A 15,009-nucleotide genomic window follows, 5' to 3' on the forward strand; every position below is an offset into this window, starting at 1 on the left:
TGGAACTTCCAATTCGGAAGTTTTTCGATATTCTTAGGTTAAAGAAGTAACAACCTATAGAAAATCTACTGCCGACTGTGTTTTGAATTTTAATGTAATGGGAGTATTTCAAATGTCATCAAAAGTTCAATAATTGCATTCTTAAAGACAAAGTGCAATATGAACTAATATCAAAGAAGAAATGTTCATCACATTAGTAATTACCGGCAATTCTCATCAAGTTAACAGCTCCAATCACCTCATTCAAGAAGCCAATTCAAAGAGTTATTTTTCCATTGATTTTAATTTCCCTGTAAAAAGGCGCCAAACCAAAACCATGTTTTCCGAAAGAGAACTCAACCTGGAAGCCGACAACGACCCGACCGCCCGGAAAGCACTGCGCCTGCTTTGCCCGAACAACCACGTGGTGGTCACTCAGCGGAACTCACAAGCTCCTCTGGCCCCTCTGCTGACATTGACATTGCCCTTAAGATGCTCAGTTTGGTTTCGATTTGGATAAAATCAAAAACAAATCCAGGATATTAACCTTCTTGATTTCTAAGTTGAGTGTGGAGGAGGTTTGTCGCTTGAATAAAAAAAATATTATTAGCAAGTGCATAATAAATTTGTTTTGTATTTTCGAAAAAAAAAAATTATGGTTGGTCAAGTTTGGTACACTTACATTTACAAATTAAATAGTTACGAATTTAACACTCAATCTCAAACTTCTCAATCGCAAATTAAATTTGTTTTATGTTTAAAAAGTTAAAAGAAATTTATGTCACATTGATAGGCTGAAGATTTGTTTCCAAAATGTAAAACACAATATATATTAGGATGTAACAAAAATGACATTTTGGTGGGCATTCAAGGGTTTGTTCCGGTGGGCATACTAAGCCCAAAATATGCACTTTATTGGATGTAACATTTAACCCGTAACCGATTTAACTCGTAAGCAGGGATGGAATAATCGCGAAAAAATCAATTTCGCTTGCGAACTTTTTTCACCCGCGAAAAAGAAAGGAGGCAAATCACGCAAAAGAAAATCGCTCCCGAAATTCTCCCAGAAAATCAATCTGCTGATGATTTTTTGTGAATTTCCTTGTCAGCACCACTCAAAATTATTTTTTTTCTTTTTGTTTACGCACATTGCCCATCTACAAAATGTTACAGGCCAATTTCCGACGTGTAATGTTACACATGCAAGTGTAGTAGTGAAAGAGATGATCCGCCGAATAATCAAGATGATGATTTTTTAAGATTCTTTTTACCGATCTTTCGTGCGCGAGAGAGGAGAGCATGCTCCCTTCGGATTTTTTCTCTTGATGAACATCCAATGATTTTCTTTTGATGATGATTATTCCATCGCTGCTCGTAAGAAAAGATTTTTTTAAAAAAGGTCAAAAGTTGTTCCAGTGACATTTTTGAAAAATCTTAAATCCCATATTAAATTGAAAATTGGTTAAATCCCATTTAAAATTGAAGGGCGGAGCGCCAGCTCCTGTTACGTCCAATCAAGCTCATATTTTGGATTTGGGCTTAGTAAGTCCACCGGAACAAAAAGTCATTTTTGTTACACTCTAATATAAATGCAAACGATATGGTATGAAACCATATTGAGCACCTCAAGAAGCAATTTGCAAAAAATTCGAATTGTTTAAAAAATAATCAAGCATAGTAATAAAACATTGATTAATAGTAGTTTATGCAACAAGTTGCAAAAAGTAGATTTTTTCAGCACGAGTCGTACATTTATCCAACGAGGGTTACCGAGTTGGATAAATACCATTTCAGTGCTGAAAAGTAGAACTTTTCAGCATTTATTTTGAAAAGTGGTGCTATTCGATTCTGTTATTTTTGGTACAGAAAAGTAGGCTATTTCGTCGTTCAAGAATGACAAGTAAAGTAAGTACACCCAAAGGAAAAATATATCTCAAAATCTGCAACATTGGATTTGCTGCAGAAAATGTCATATTTTATAACATTTTTTGCAGCAAGCCCGTAGATCATTTTTGCCCGCGTGTAAAAATTTCAGCGATCTGCAGTTCTCACCAACACATATAAAGCTGGCCCGTCCCCGAGCAACACTCCAAAGAGAAGCATATCTTGGTGCTCTTTCACTCACTTTTCATCAAGCGTCCATGGCGCGGTGGTAGCGTGTCGGATCAATAACCAAGAAGTTGGTGGTTCAATCCTCGTTCTGCTAAGTGGGTAATTCTCCGCCAACTCACACAGCAGTTGCCCCGACCCCTCTTCGATTTGCGTGAAACTTTGTCCTAAGGGGTAACTTTTGTCCCTGATCACGAATCCGAGGTCCGTTTTTGATATCTCGTACGACCCTTCCATTTTGAACATGCGAAAAAGATGTTTTCAATCATTTGCAGCCTGAAACGGTGATGAGATAGAAATTTGGTGTCAAAGGGACTTTTATGTAAAATTAGACGTCCGATTTGATGGCGTACTCAGAATTCCAAAAAAACGTATTTTTCATCGAAAAAAACACTAAAAATGTTTTAAAAATTCTCCCATTTTCCGTTACTCGACTGTAAAAATTTTTGGAACATGTAATTTTATGGGAAATTTAATGTACTTTTCGAATCAACATTGACCCAGGAGGGTCATTTTTTCATTTAGAACAAAATTTTTCATTTTAAAATTTTGTGTTTTTTCTAACTTTGCAGGGTTATTTTTTATAGTGTAACAATGTTCTACAAAGTTGTAGAGCAGACAATTACAAAAATTTTGATATATAGACATAAGGGATTTGCTTATAAACATCACGAGTTATCGCGATTTTACGAAAAAAAGTTTTGAAAAAGTTACTTTTTGTGTTAATCTTTGTTTCGTCGTCCGTGTCTGTCGCCGGTGACCAGGAACGGCCATGATCATTGACGATAAACTTTTTCAAAACTTTTTTTCGTTAAATCGCGATAACTCGTGATGTTTATAAGCAAATCCCTTATGTCTATATATCAAAATTTTTGTAATTGTCTGCTCTACAACTTTGTAGAACATTGTTACACTATAAAAAATAACCCTGCAAAGTTAGAAAAAACACAAAATTTTAAAATGAAAAATTTTGTTCTAAATGAAAAAATGACCCTCCTGGGTCAATGTAGATTCGAAAAGTACATTAAATTTCCCATAAAAGGACATGTTCCAAAAATTTTTACAGTCGAGTAACGGAAAATGGGAGAATTTTCAAAACATTTTTAGTGTTTTTTTCGATGAAAAATACGTTTTTTCGGAATTCTGAGTACGCTATCAAATCGGGCGTCTAATTTTACATTAAAGTCTCTTTGACATCAAATTTCTATCTCATTACCGTTTCAGGCTGCAAATGATTGAAAACACCTATTTTTTCGCATGTTCAAAAATGGAAGGGGTCGTACCGCCCCTCCGTCACGAGATATCAAAAAACGGACCTCGGTTTCGTGATCAGGGACAAAAGTTACCCCTTAGGACAAAGTTTCACGCAAATCGAAAAGGTGTCGGGGCAACTTTTCCCGATTTCGTGTGAGTTGGTAGAGAATTGTTGTGGAGACTCAAATGGACGAAGTCATGATGCAAAATGTTTTCATTGATCCTAGAAAAATAAGGGAGTTAAGGGTAGATCACATTGCAAAATATTGCCCAAATAAAACATTGCCCAAATAAAAAAAATAAAGAATGCAAACCGTAGAAAAGTATCCAAGTTTTTCATCTCATCAACACGAAATTTCCTATTTATTGGATGTGTTTCTTCTTAATGCATCATAAACTCTCTGCAAATCTCTCAAATCATAATACATACTATCTTTTCACTTTTCAAGCTTGTTGAGAATGAGAACCCACTGCCATAAACACGTGGTGACACCCTTCTTTCCAGTGAGTTTCCAGCCAGGCTCACATTAAAGCACTCACGTTTTGGCGCGCAACCTGTGTCGGCCCAGGAACCCACGACGAGTGCCACACCACCCGCACAGATGACTGGAAGCACTCTCGACCTCTGTTCGTTGCGTTGCCTTTATCAGACTCGACTCGATACCTTCTGGAGTCCGCGCTAAACTGGAGCAGGCAGGCACAAGATGAAAAATATATCCAAGATCACTGTTGCCGGCCGTTCAGTTATCAGCGGATGGTTGAACCGGTCGGATGGGGTCTCGGGACGGACTTCCAGGCGTGAACTCTCGTAACGGCGCGGTTTCAAAGTGGTGTGTGACGGCAAGTCCTTCTGCTATTAGCTTGGGACGTTGAAGATACGGTCCGTGGAGAGGAAAGCTTCTCCGCACGACAAACGAGTCTGCTCGACTCAAGTGAATTAGGGATGAAAGTGATGATATGTGAGTGAGTTTCCTGAAGGATGAAGAGATGAAAAATGAAGAAACGATGATGAGTGGAGCTTGATAGCTCAACCAGAAGGAAGTCCGGGGGATTATACCCCATCCGGAAGATGCTTTCACTTGTTGATTGATTTTTATGAAATTGATGTCCCTCCCCCTCAAGTTCGTTCGTTTGTCGAGATTTACGAGTGTTGCTTGGAGATTGGATTAAAGAGGTGTCCTTTATTCGAGAGATTCCATCATATCACAGAGTGGAGGAGAGGTTTTGAACCTGAAGATTGTTCTTATCTTATCGAGGCACACAACAACGTGTAGAAGAGGTGGCTGTTTGCGGTGTTGATTGAACCTCGGAGCTAAGCAGAGATTTCAGATTCTAATCTTGGATCACCGTGGCGTCGTCGTCATCACCGTTCGTTGTCTGCAGATATTATCTTACCTGGAGCGAGATAAGACGCTCATTTCGGAGAATTGCCCCCCTCACTTGATCTGGAGCGACAAAGTGTGGTTGAAAAAGGTTGCGTGCCAAAGTGAATGTGCACCCCAGTGATTGGGTTAATTGAATGAATCATGATGGTTTTCGTGCAGCTATGAATGAAAAAAATAGTGAGGGCGGAAGAATGTGCTGCATCCAAGCTGGTTAAGTTGTTTTAGTGTAGAGTTTGACCTAAACTGTATACGAGTGGAACGAGGAAAATATAATGCGGTCATGGCTGAGCTATTTCGGCGAAAGATAGTGAAGAAGGTGAGAAGATTGTTTTCAGTTTGGAAAAATTGGGTCCTTAACCCGAGCATGGGTAAAAAACAAGGAAAATGTGTAATAATACCTTTCTCTGGCATCAATACCAAATTTTGGTATTCATGGACCCTTTAAAATTTGTCTTAAGGATTATGCAAGAGCAAAATTTGGTATCATACCAATTTAAGGTATTGTTTTGATATTGCAAAATTGCAGAATTTTTCAATAGTCGGACACCACATTTTGGTATTCTTTTGATATAACAGTATTTTACCAAATTCCTCTGAAAGTTTTGACCAATGTCGTCAAAATAATTAATTTTGCGCTAAAATGATGTCTCAAAGTGAATGCTTTCATTGAAAACGGGAAATTTCAAACTTGATTTTGAACATTTTTGATATACCACCTAAAGAAATGACTTGAAATTGTGGAAAATTTTCTAAGTCAGGATATCAAATTTTGGTATTATTTTGGTATTAAAGTGTTTTATCAAATTCCTCTGAAACTATGGGAAAATTTTGAACAATTTGGATGTCTCAAAGCGAATGCCTTCATGGAAAACCGAAAATTTCAAACTTGATTTTAAACATTTTTGATATACCCAAAATACCAAATATCAAAACCTGATTTTCCAAGGGCGCGGCAATATCTAAAAATAAAACCATGGCAATACCAAGTTTTAGTATTCAAGCAATGTTCAAAAATCCAGAAGACCTCAACTTGTTATTAAAATGGTTTTATTTTGTAGGTTTTATTTTGTGGTATTATTTTACCCTTGGAATAACATGGTTTGGTATTGTTGTGCCCTTCCACATACAAGACTTTGGTATGATTTCATGGTATTTTACCATCTATTACTGGGCGACCAAGTGCACATTTTGGTCCCTGTTATTTGCCCAAGTAATACCTAAATTTGGTATTCCCGTGTTATTTAGCCCTGCTCGGGAAGTCTTATGAATTATTTATTTGTGTAGAACGATAACACATTTCAAATATTTACTGATCACTTATTTTGAATTTAATTCAAAAATCGGAAAAATAGCTGTAACTTCTGTAATTTAAAGCCATAATCTCAAAATTTCTAAATTTCTCAATATAGTCCACTCCAGTTGTCGATGTTTGATTCCTTGGTTTGCTCAGTTGATTTTTGCACGTTGATTCTGCTGAATCTTGAAAAAACAAAATGTTCATTAGGGTGCCCAGCATATGGGACTTTTTTCCAAAACCTCACTTCACAAGCTAAATATTGTTCCCTAAACTAATTCAGCACTCTGTGCAAAATATGAGCGACATCAGTCAACATTTACTTATTGATTCTCAAAGGTAAAGTTGGTATGGGGAAAATCTAAAAAATATATAAAATATATGCGCTACTTTCATCAAAATATTTCCAAAAAGGAGATTCTCATAGAAAATTAAATGCTCTACAATTTTGTAGAACATACCAAAGCTGTAAAACTCGAGCCTAAAAGCACAGACAAATAGACGTAAATCATTGAACTAAATTCGCTGAAATCCGCCAATCACTAAATGCAACACAAATTTAACAGTAACTAGCTCAATCTGGTGACCAATTTTAAAATTGAGTGTTGCTATGCAAAAGAGTAGTCCAGTCCAGTGTTAGTCCATCACGCGATCCTTCATGTGGTGCATCCGTCGCGTTCCGTTCCTGATCTTACCCAATGCACTATTGGTAGCAACGTCTTGTTTTCGTTCAGCATTAGTCTCGATTGTAATTTATACCCGATTTTTCCAAATTCTAACACGAAGCACTCTGGGAGCGAATGAAGTTCCCTTAATAAAATCAACAACAAAAACACAAAGTTTGGATCAAGATGCAGGGATTTGTTGAACAGTTTTTCTCCGAATTCCGTTTCTCATCATTTTCTGTAGACACACAAAGGCAGAAATATTTTGGTGTGCCAGCTGAAACGTCAGTGTGATATGCGCTTTGACTGTAGCGCCATCCATTGCTAGTGGACGGTTCGAAAACTTCATTAAAATTCAAATCAGCCGTTATATTCCTGATTTAAGGGAATAAAAAGAGATTTACGTATGTTTGTCTGTGCTAAATGGTTATTAACGTTAAAATCGTATTTTTTGTATGAAAAACATTTTTTCACCAACTTCTGGCTTAGGTATCAACGGGTTAAAATGATGTTTAAAATAACCCAATAAATTGTTTTCCGCTTGTAGAGCATTTTTTAAACGTTAGAAAAGATAAACAGCTGGAAGCTCAGAAACAAATATTGCAAATTCTAACTACCATCAGCAGGGATGACATTGGGTCAAGAGGTTGAGATTGGGCTATGTAATAAACATAAATTAGCCCTTCATCACCTTCCAGAACCAATTTCACCTCTGCTGGCGGCATATAAAAAGAACAACAACACGCCTACCTTCACGTAATTAAAATTAAGACCCTCCAGTATCATGTTTAAAACACACATTGCCACTGACGAAATCATTTTCTACTTGGCTTGAACCAGACCAAAAGCCGATTTATTTACACATTTGTCCCGGGGGTTTTCAACCTGAGCAAACAGGAATGGAAAACTGTGAACCCAGAACCCAACCTCAGTGATTTAATTTAAATACATATTTGTTTTTTAATAACTCCTTAAGTGTGAGTTTACTGCGAAACATAACTGTTTCAAATCATTCAATTAACATTATGCATTCGCTAAACTTATCTTGTTGATTTAAAATTATTAGATTTAGTACATCGAGGCAATAAAGAAAAATAACATTGTCTGACACAAATTAAAATTACTGGAAAGGGCTGATAATTTGGTATAGCAATATCGTTGAAACATGTTTCTTGTTTTACTAGATTCAATTTAATACAAAATTACAACAAGCCAACAAGAGCTAGTTGGAAATCAGAGAAATCAGTTCATTTGAGTAGTTTAAATCGGATTTGTTTTATTATTTATCATCTGTGAGCAAGCTATAAAGTGGATTAAAACATTGTGTGTTGAAAGTGGATAAGCTTCAGCTTCGCAGTTAGACTACACAAATTAGAATGTATTTTTTTGCCTTACAATGCATACATTGGATTATCTACTGACAAAAGAATAATGTGGCCAATAAATTGAGTACGAAGTACGACACGTTTTTTTTTAATAATCAGTTTGGGAAGCTACTGGACTTGTATGACCTGAAAACATTGTTCTTTTCTATTTTTGACACTCAGGAAGAGAGAAATGCGGAACAACACTTGAAAAGTTGCCAACCATGAAGGAAGGAAGCGCTGGAACTTTGCCTTTCCAAGTACTTTCAAGGGGACACTTGTACTTGTTTGACTGTGCTGGGAAGATGGACCCTCAAGTAAATTATTCCAGACCTGTTATGCACTAGTGATTTTCCACTGGAAGTGAATTTACGTGCACGAAAATTTCCGTTGGTTTGATATTGTCTGGCGCTTAGTTCTATGTGATTTTTTTTTGTACAACCGTTAGTGCGGGTGAGATTTGGGTCAAAGTGTTTTTTTTTTACGAATTTTGCAATTTCTCAGGTTCTTCTCAATGAAACATAATCCTGTTCAAAAAGTTGTGTAGGGAACATCTTAAAAAAAATCAGAAAAAAATCACGTTCCTAGAGCTGGGACTTCGGATATCCGGATAGTTTACATTTTTTTCTATATGAAATCAGATATCATCTTTTTAATCAAACCAAATCAAAAGAGATGTACAAAAATCGAATCATATCTGAAAATTATTTGGGTAAACATATTTGAGGAACCGAAAATAGATTTAAGAATAAAAATGTAACGGATCTTATAGTTTTTCGGATAATAGTATTCGACCATAAATCATGTGATACAAAATTAAAGGTTTTTTGAAAACCTGTACAATAATTTTGTTTCATCTTAATGTCGCCCCGCAGTCGTGAGACAAAGCTGGCATGTGCGAATTAGTTCATTTTCTAATAGAATTATCAATGCTGCAAGTTATCCGGATATTCGAAGTCCCAGATCTAGTTCCTAGAACAAATTGTCACTGTCGTGCTATCTTGTGGCACGTGCATTTTGAGCCAATTGAGTTAATAACGCCATTTTGTGCAGCTCACAATGCCTCACCTTTTGACCTTCATAGATCCCTAAAATTCGATTCCAATCAAGAGATATTCAACAAAAACCGAAACAACTTCGTACGTTGTTGTTGCTTTTCATTTGAAAGAAGTTTCACTCTTATCGTGCTATATTGACACACCCTAATATAAGGATTTTTAGTTCAGAACGTGTTTGACACACGTGCATGTCCGACTCGGAATTCCGGCAACATATTTCAACCAAGCTTCGGGACAATGCACATAATGGCCAGCCAAACAAAACGTGTTTGTTATTGTTTGCATTGCTATCTCTATTTTTTCGGTTTCAAGGTCAAATATAAAACGAACGTTTTTCTCGGAACGTTAAAAAGAATCATAGCACACGATAACATTACAGCCACGAAAGCCTGACATTTTGGCAGCATAGCGATTCTCTACGAGCAATTCTCTGAGATCTCGGTCATTCGTTTTATTTGAATTTTTTTTTTTATGCCTTCGGTATGCCCAAAAAAACCATTTTGCATCATTAGTTTGTCCATACATTTTCCCATACAAATTTGGCAGCTGTCCATACAAAAATGATATATGAAAATTAAAAAATCTGTATCTTTTGAAGGAATTTTTTGATCGATTTGGTGTCTTCGGCAAAGTTATAGATATAGATAAGAACTACAGTGAAAAAAAAAGTTACACGGTAAAAAATTTTAGGGAGATTTTTGATTCCACTTTTTGTCACTAAAACTTGATTTTTAATTTTTTTCCGTATTCTGATATGTTTTAGGTGACATAAAATGACAACTTTTTAGAAATTTCCAGAACGGGCAAAAAATCTTCGACCGAGTTATAAATTTTTGAATCAAAACTGATTTTTCAAAAATTCGAAATACCGGTCGCAAAAATTTTTCAACTTAATTTTTCGATGTAAAATCGAATTTGCATTCAAAAAGAATTTTAGTGAAATTTTGATAAAGTGCACCGTTTTCAAGTTATAGCCATTTTCAGGTAACTTCTTTAAATATAGTCTCAGTTATTCATTTTTTTAAATTTAGTGCCAATGTTTACCAACCTTTGAAAAAAATATTTTTGAAAAGCTGAGAAAATTCTCTGTATTTTACTTTTTGGAACTTTGTTGAAATTTCTGAAAAGTTGGCATTGTATGTCCCCTAAAACATACCGTAAAACGGGGTGACTTTGATAGATTTGCGCAAAATTAAGAGTACAAGTAAAATACGTACGGAATGATTTAGAACCATATTGACCGTGGTAGAGAAGTGTTCAAAGTACCTCAAAAAGAACTTTTCATAAAATTTTGAACAGTTTAAAAAGTTGGTTAACTATAGTTAAGAAAATGTTGATGAAAGTCATTATTTTAAACTTCTCAAAGTGTCATGATTTTTCTCAATGAACATGATTTTGAATCGGAAAACAGAAAGCATTTTCGGATTCTTTGGACAATTTTCCACAATTTGTAAATAGTAAATAATATGTGATTTTGAAACACAATTAAAAAAATCTCCAAATTATAGGCAATTTCAGTTGAACATATTTCATGTAAAATGTGAAAACTTGTGATTCATGCTTCGAATTTAGTATGAAATGCAATTTAAATCGATTGTTTTATAAAATAAAATTCTGGCAAAATTCCGACTTTTTAGCAATTTTACCTAAAATTTATATGTTTTTTGTTGAAAAGCATATAAACTGTTAACTAAGTCTTAAAACGATATCAGCTACATTAGTGATGGTACATTTAACGTACAAATAAAGTTTGAACATCTTAAATATGATTTTAACTAGACAAACTATGACTATAAAAGTCACCCCGGAATTTAAACTAACAAATTTTAATGTAACTATTTTTCTAAACACTAAATAATATTACTAAACAATATTGAGTAATTCTCGCTGAAAGTGGACCACTATTTACACAAGGTGCTCAAAAATCCAAAGCAATGTACTTTTCCAATAGCCCCCACCAAGTTATGAAAGAAACCATGTTTGGTTGGTTGAATTTGTCCTCACCTCGGCGCCACGAAGCTAAAACATTTTTTTTAATTGGTAATTTTTTGACTTATGCGCGTCTACAAAATTGCTAATAACATTGCAAAACTTCAACGAACCCTTGATGTTTAGGGGTGTTTTGGAAAGGAAATGAGCAGAGCTTTCGAATGCACTTGTCAGAAAAATACCGTTCCATACATTTTTTAGCCATAAAACAACAATGTATTTTAAAAAGTCATTTTTGAAGGCCGGCGCCCCGCTTTATCGAAAAACTGACAAATCCATTCGAAAGCTGAGACTATTTCACTTAAAGGGCCAATAAATCTAAGGTGTATGTTCCTCCTATCTTTTTTAATCTTATTTTGATTCTGAGAGCGCAGCGCTCCGTTCGTATTTCGGGCGCCCAAAATGTTGCATTAGCAATCGCTCCCAACCATTTTCACTACATGCAAATAACATTTAGGCGTGGCTCAAATATCACTGTTCACTGTTTATCTAAAATTTGATTGCAAACCCGAATTCAGCGACCTAAATAACTATAAGAAACCATACTTTGGGTTCCAAAACATATGCCGCATGTAAATAATAGCTGGTTGATTCTGGGAAATCTGTACACTTTTTTCTCACTAAAACTCAAATATCTTTGCGTTGGAGTATCGAAATTACGTTTTCTTCTCTAGAAAAATGTTCGTAGTGAAATTTCCTACATGCTACATTCATTATTTTTACTGTAAAAATGTCCACCAAATTGTAAATAAGCATTTAACAACAAAAAAAGGTAAACAAAAACAACTTTTCGACATTAAATTGCCTGGCAGAACCCAAAACCTTAAATATTGGTCAATTATCGATAGTGCATCTTGATCCTTGGATAATAAACTATCATTTAAAAAGTGAGCACCTATATTGTTTGACAAAACCTTAAATTGGGGCAAGCTAATGCAACATTTTGGGCTCCCGAAATACGAACGGAGCGCTGCGCTCTCAGAATCAAAATAAGATTAAAAAAGATAGGAGGAACATACACCTTAGATTTATTGGTCCTTTATGTGAAACCGTCTCAGCTTTCGAATGGATTTGTCAGTTTTTCGATAAAGCGGGGCGCCGGCCTTCAAAAATGACTTTTTAAAATACATTGTTGTTTTATGGCTAAAAAATGTATGGAACGGTATTTTTCTGACAAGTGCATTCGAAAGCTCTGCTCATTTCTTTTCCAAAACACCCCTAAACATCAAGGGTTCGTTGAAGTTTTGCAAAGTTATTAGCAATTTTGTAGACGCGCCTAAGTCAAAAAATTACCAATTAAAAAAAATGTTTTAGCTTCGTGGCGCCGAGGTGAGGACAAATTCAACCAACCAAACATGGTTTCTTTCATAACTTGGTGGGGGCTATTGGAAAAGTACATTGCTTTTGATTTTTGAGCACCTTGTGTAAATAGTGGCCCACTTTCAGCGAGAATTACTCATTGAAAAAACTTTTTTTCCAAAATAGTGCATGGACTTGGTGTGGCGTACCCCAGTACAGAAAATGAAAAAATAAATAAAAATAGCATCATTTTTTTTCAGTGTAGTCCTTATCCATACCTACAACTTTGTTCAATACATCAAATCGATAAAAACATTCCTCAAAAGATCCAGATTTTTGAATTTTCATGTATCATTTTTGTATGGACAGCTGCCAAATTCGTATGTTTTTTTTGTTACCAATGAAGCCATTTTGTGTCATTACCCATGTCAAGTCTCCATTTAAATTGGGCAATTGTTCATACAAAAATGGTACGTAAGCATTCGAAAATCGGTAAGGAATTTTCTCCAGAAAAATCCAGGAAAAAAGACGCGGATTTTTTTTGCCGAATTTAAATTAATTCACAAAAAAATCAATTTCCATATTTTTTTATTCATAATTTTTTTTTTAAAGGACAAAAAAAAATCTTTTGAGCCATAGAGAAGTATGTCAAATTACATTGAGGATTGAACATCTCGTTGCTCAAATACAACCAATAAAAGAATAAGAAACAAGAAAATTGAAGAATTTAAATTCTCATCCTAACATTATCACATATTCTAATGCCAATATGCAAGCAGCTAATGATTGAATTTTCAATGCTTAAAAATTAAACATTTGTGAAATTTTATGATCCATTCGAAAAAAATATTTGAAAAAATTGAAATTAAAGACTCACATTTCAAATGGACGTTATATCAAATGTTGGACCAACTTCAGTTTTTGTTTGCCCCAAAATGCTTTAAATATAATTAATAAAAAAAATCGCTGGTGCTTGCGAATCGTGGTTGGACGATGACGAACCGAAAATTAGGACTCTGGCAATCATAAGATTCATGAAAATTTAAAAAAAAAACGACAGCAAGATGTGAATTCTGTTAAAATGATGTAAAACTAAAAAATTTCTACCATCAAACTATAAATGAAATAATAAACAAACAAAAAATCAACAACGCATTTTTGATGATTTCTACGCTAGATTTGCATTTAAATAGCCTGAAAAAAAAAATTGCGATTGAAGTGCTATGGATTAAAGCGAAATAGTCCAGCAAACAAGGCTGCATCCCAGAATGGCTTATTTTTATGCAAATTTGTCCTTTTGTGCGCGGGCGGAATGAATTTCATATTGTGCACTCGGTAAATTTGAGCGAGTTTGCCCGCAAACAGGGTCGATGCATATGTATAAGGGCGCGTCCACGCCACGTTCATTCATTCATGGTGCACACCAACAATCCAGCAACGGCTGGTCACTCCGGCGGTGGTGGCCATTCTATACACTGGCCGTCCGTACTCTAGGTTGCAGGATGAGAACCCGGTTCTGATTTGTGTGTATCGGTGCTGCTGGGTATTTGTGAACTGGAATGTGGTTTACCGCTGCGCTGCGATTGAACTAGTTTTGCTTAGGGCGTAATCGATCTCCCAAAGTGGTGTGGATGTGGTGGTGTTGCACCGTTTGTTTGACAATTGGAGTGTTATTTACAATGTTGTGGCAAACATTGGCACTGTTTGAGTGAATGTTTTCCTGCTGGAAGCTGTATAAATTTATTCGAACTTTGAAAAATTTATAAAAAAAGTTGTAATAAAAAATAATTAACCCGTATTTTTATTTACTTTCCATGACTTCTTTTTTAGAATTTTATTTTCTAATTTAAAGGGACACAATATTATTGTACATATTATTGCTCTCTGTTTGTGTATGATCGAAAAATAGACGATCGAACAAAAAAAAAAAAATGGCGTGCTGGTTTTCCAATAATAATATTGAATTCTGGAATCATCTTTTTTTAATTTTAATTTTGAGTGAAACCAATATTTGAGCATTTTCTAGGCAAACACCTAACTTCTTCCAGTGTTGCCAGCCGGCTGGGAAACCCGTTCCCCTTTGACGTCAGTTCTAAAGCGCCATCCTGTATTCCTGTTCAGCTAGTGAACGCAATTCTTCACCACTTTGCCTGCGTTTCTGGTTTATTATTATTTACCGAAGTGATTTATATCGAACGTATAAATTAACCAACGACGAGATTTTCGCACAAAATAGCCTCACAAAACGGCACTGCAGCAGCAGCAGCGAGATCCCTCACCTGAATTAATTGACGTTGGCTGTAAAGATAAAACGCAAACATTTGTTATCGCGAAAATAGCAAATGCCATGCTGCTCCGTTAGCATCGTGTCCCGGCATGTCGAACAGGGACTTGGGCGTTTCTGGTAATATATTTTGGGACGAATAGAATTCCTTGCTATTTTCTTGCAAATTTATGCTAGGATCTATGTTTTGCTCGTGTACTCCATCGAATGCGAGACCATTTACCCCAGTGAGGTATAGCAATGGTCTGGTTGAACAAACAGTGCACAAGAGTGTGCGATATGTTCTGCTTTTAAAAAATCATAACCTCAATGTTAGATTCTGAATAGCT

At 35.5% G+C, this 15,009-nt stretch overlaps 1 protein-coding gene across 3 annotated transcripts in view; it reads left to right on the top strand.

The window, feature by feature from the left end:
- Positions 1-4,006: 4,006 nt before the first annotated feature.
- The window catches only part of LOC6048466 (neuropeptides capa receptor), a 164,698-nt gene continuing 153,695 nt past the window's right edge, over positions 4,007-15,009 (top strand). For all 3 annotated transcript variants that reach the window (XM_038260252.1, XM_038260250.1, XM_038260251.1), the window contains exon 1: positions 4,007-5,043. The gene's annotated coding sequence lies outside the window, so the exon portion shown is untranslated. The remainder of the gene's footprint in view (positions 5,044-15,009) is intronic.

This window comes from Culex quinquefasciatus, chromosome 3, assembly GCF_015732765.1.
Source record: "Culex quinquefasciatus strain JHB chromosome 3, VPISU_Cqui_1.0_pri_paternal, whole genome shotgun sequence".
In the NCBI taxonomy this organism is placed as follows: domain Eukaryota; kingdom Metazoa; phylum Arthropoda; class Insecta; order Diptera; family Culicidae; genus Culex; species Culex quinquefasciatus.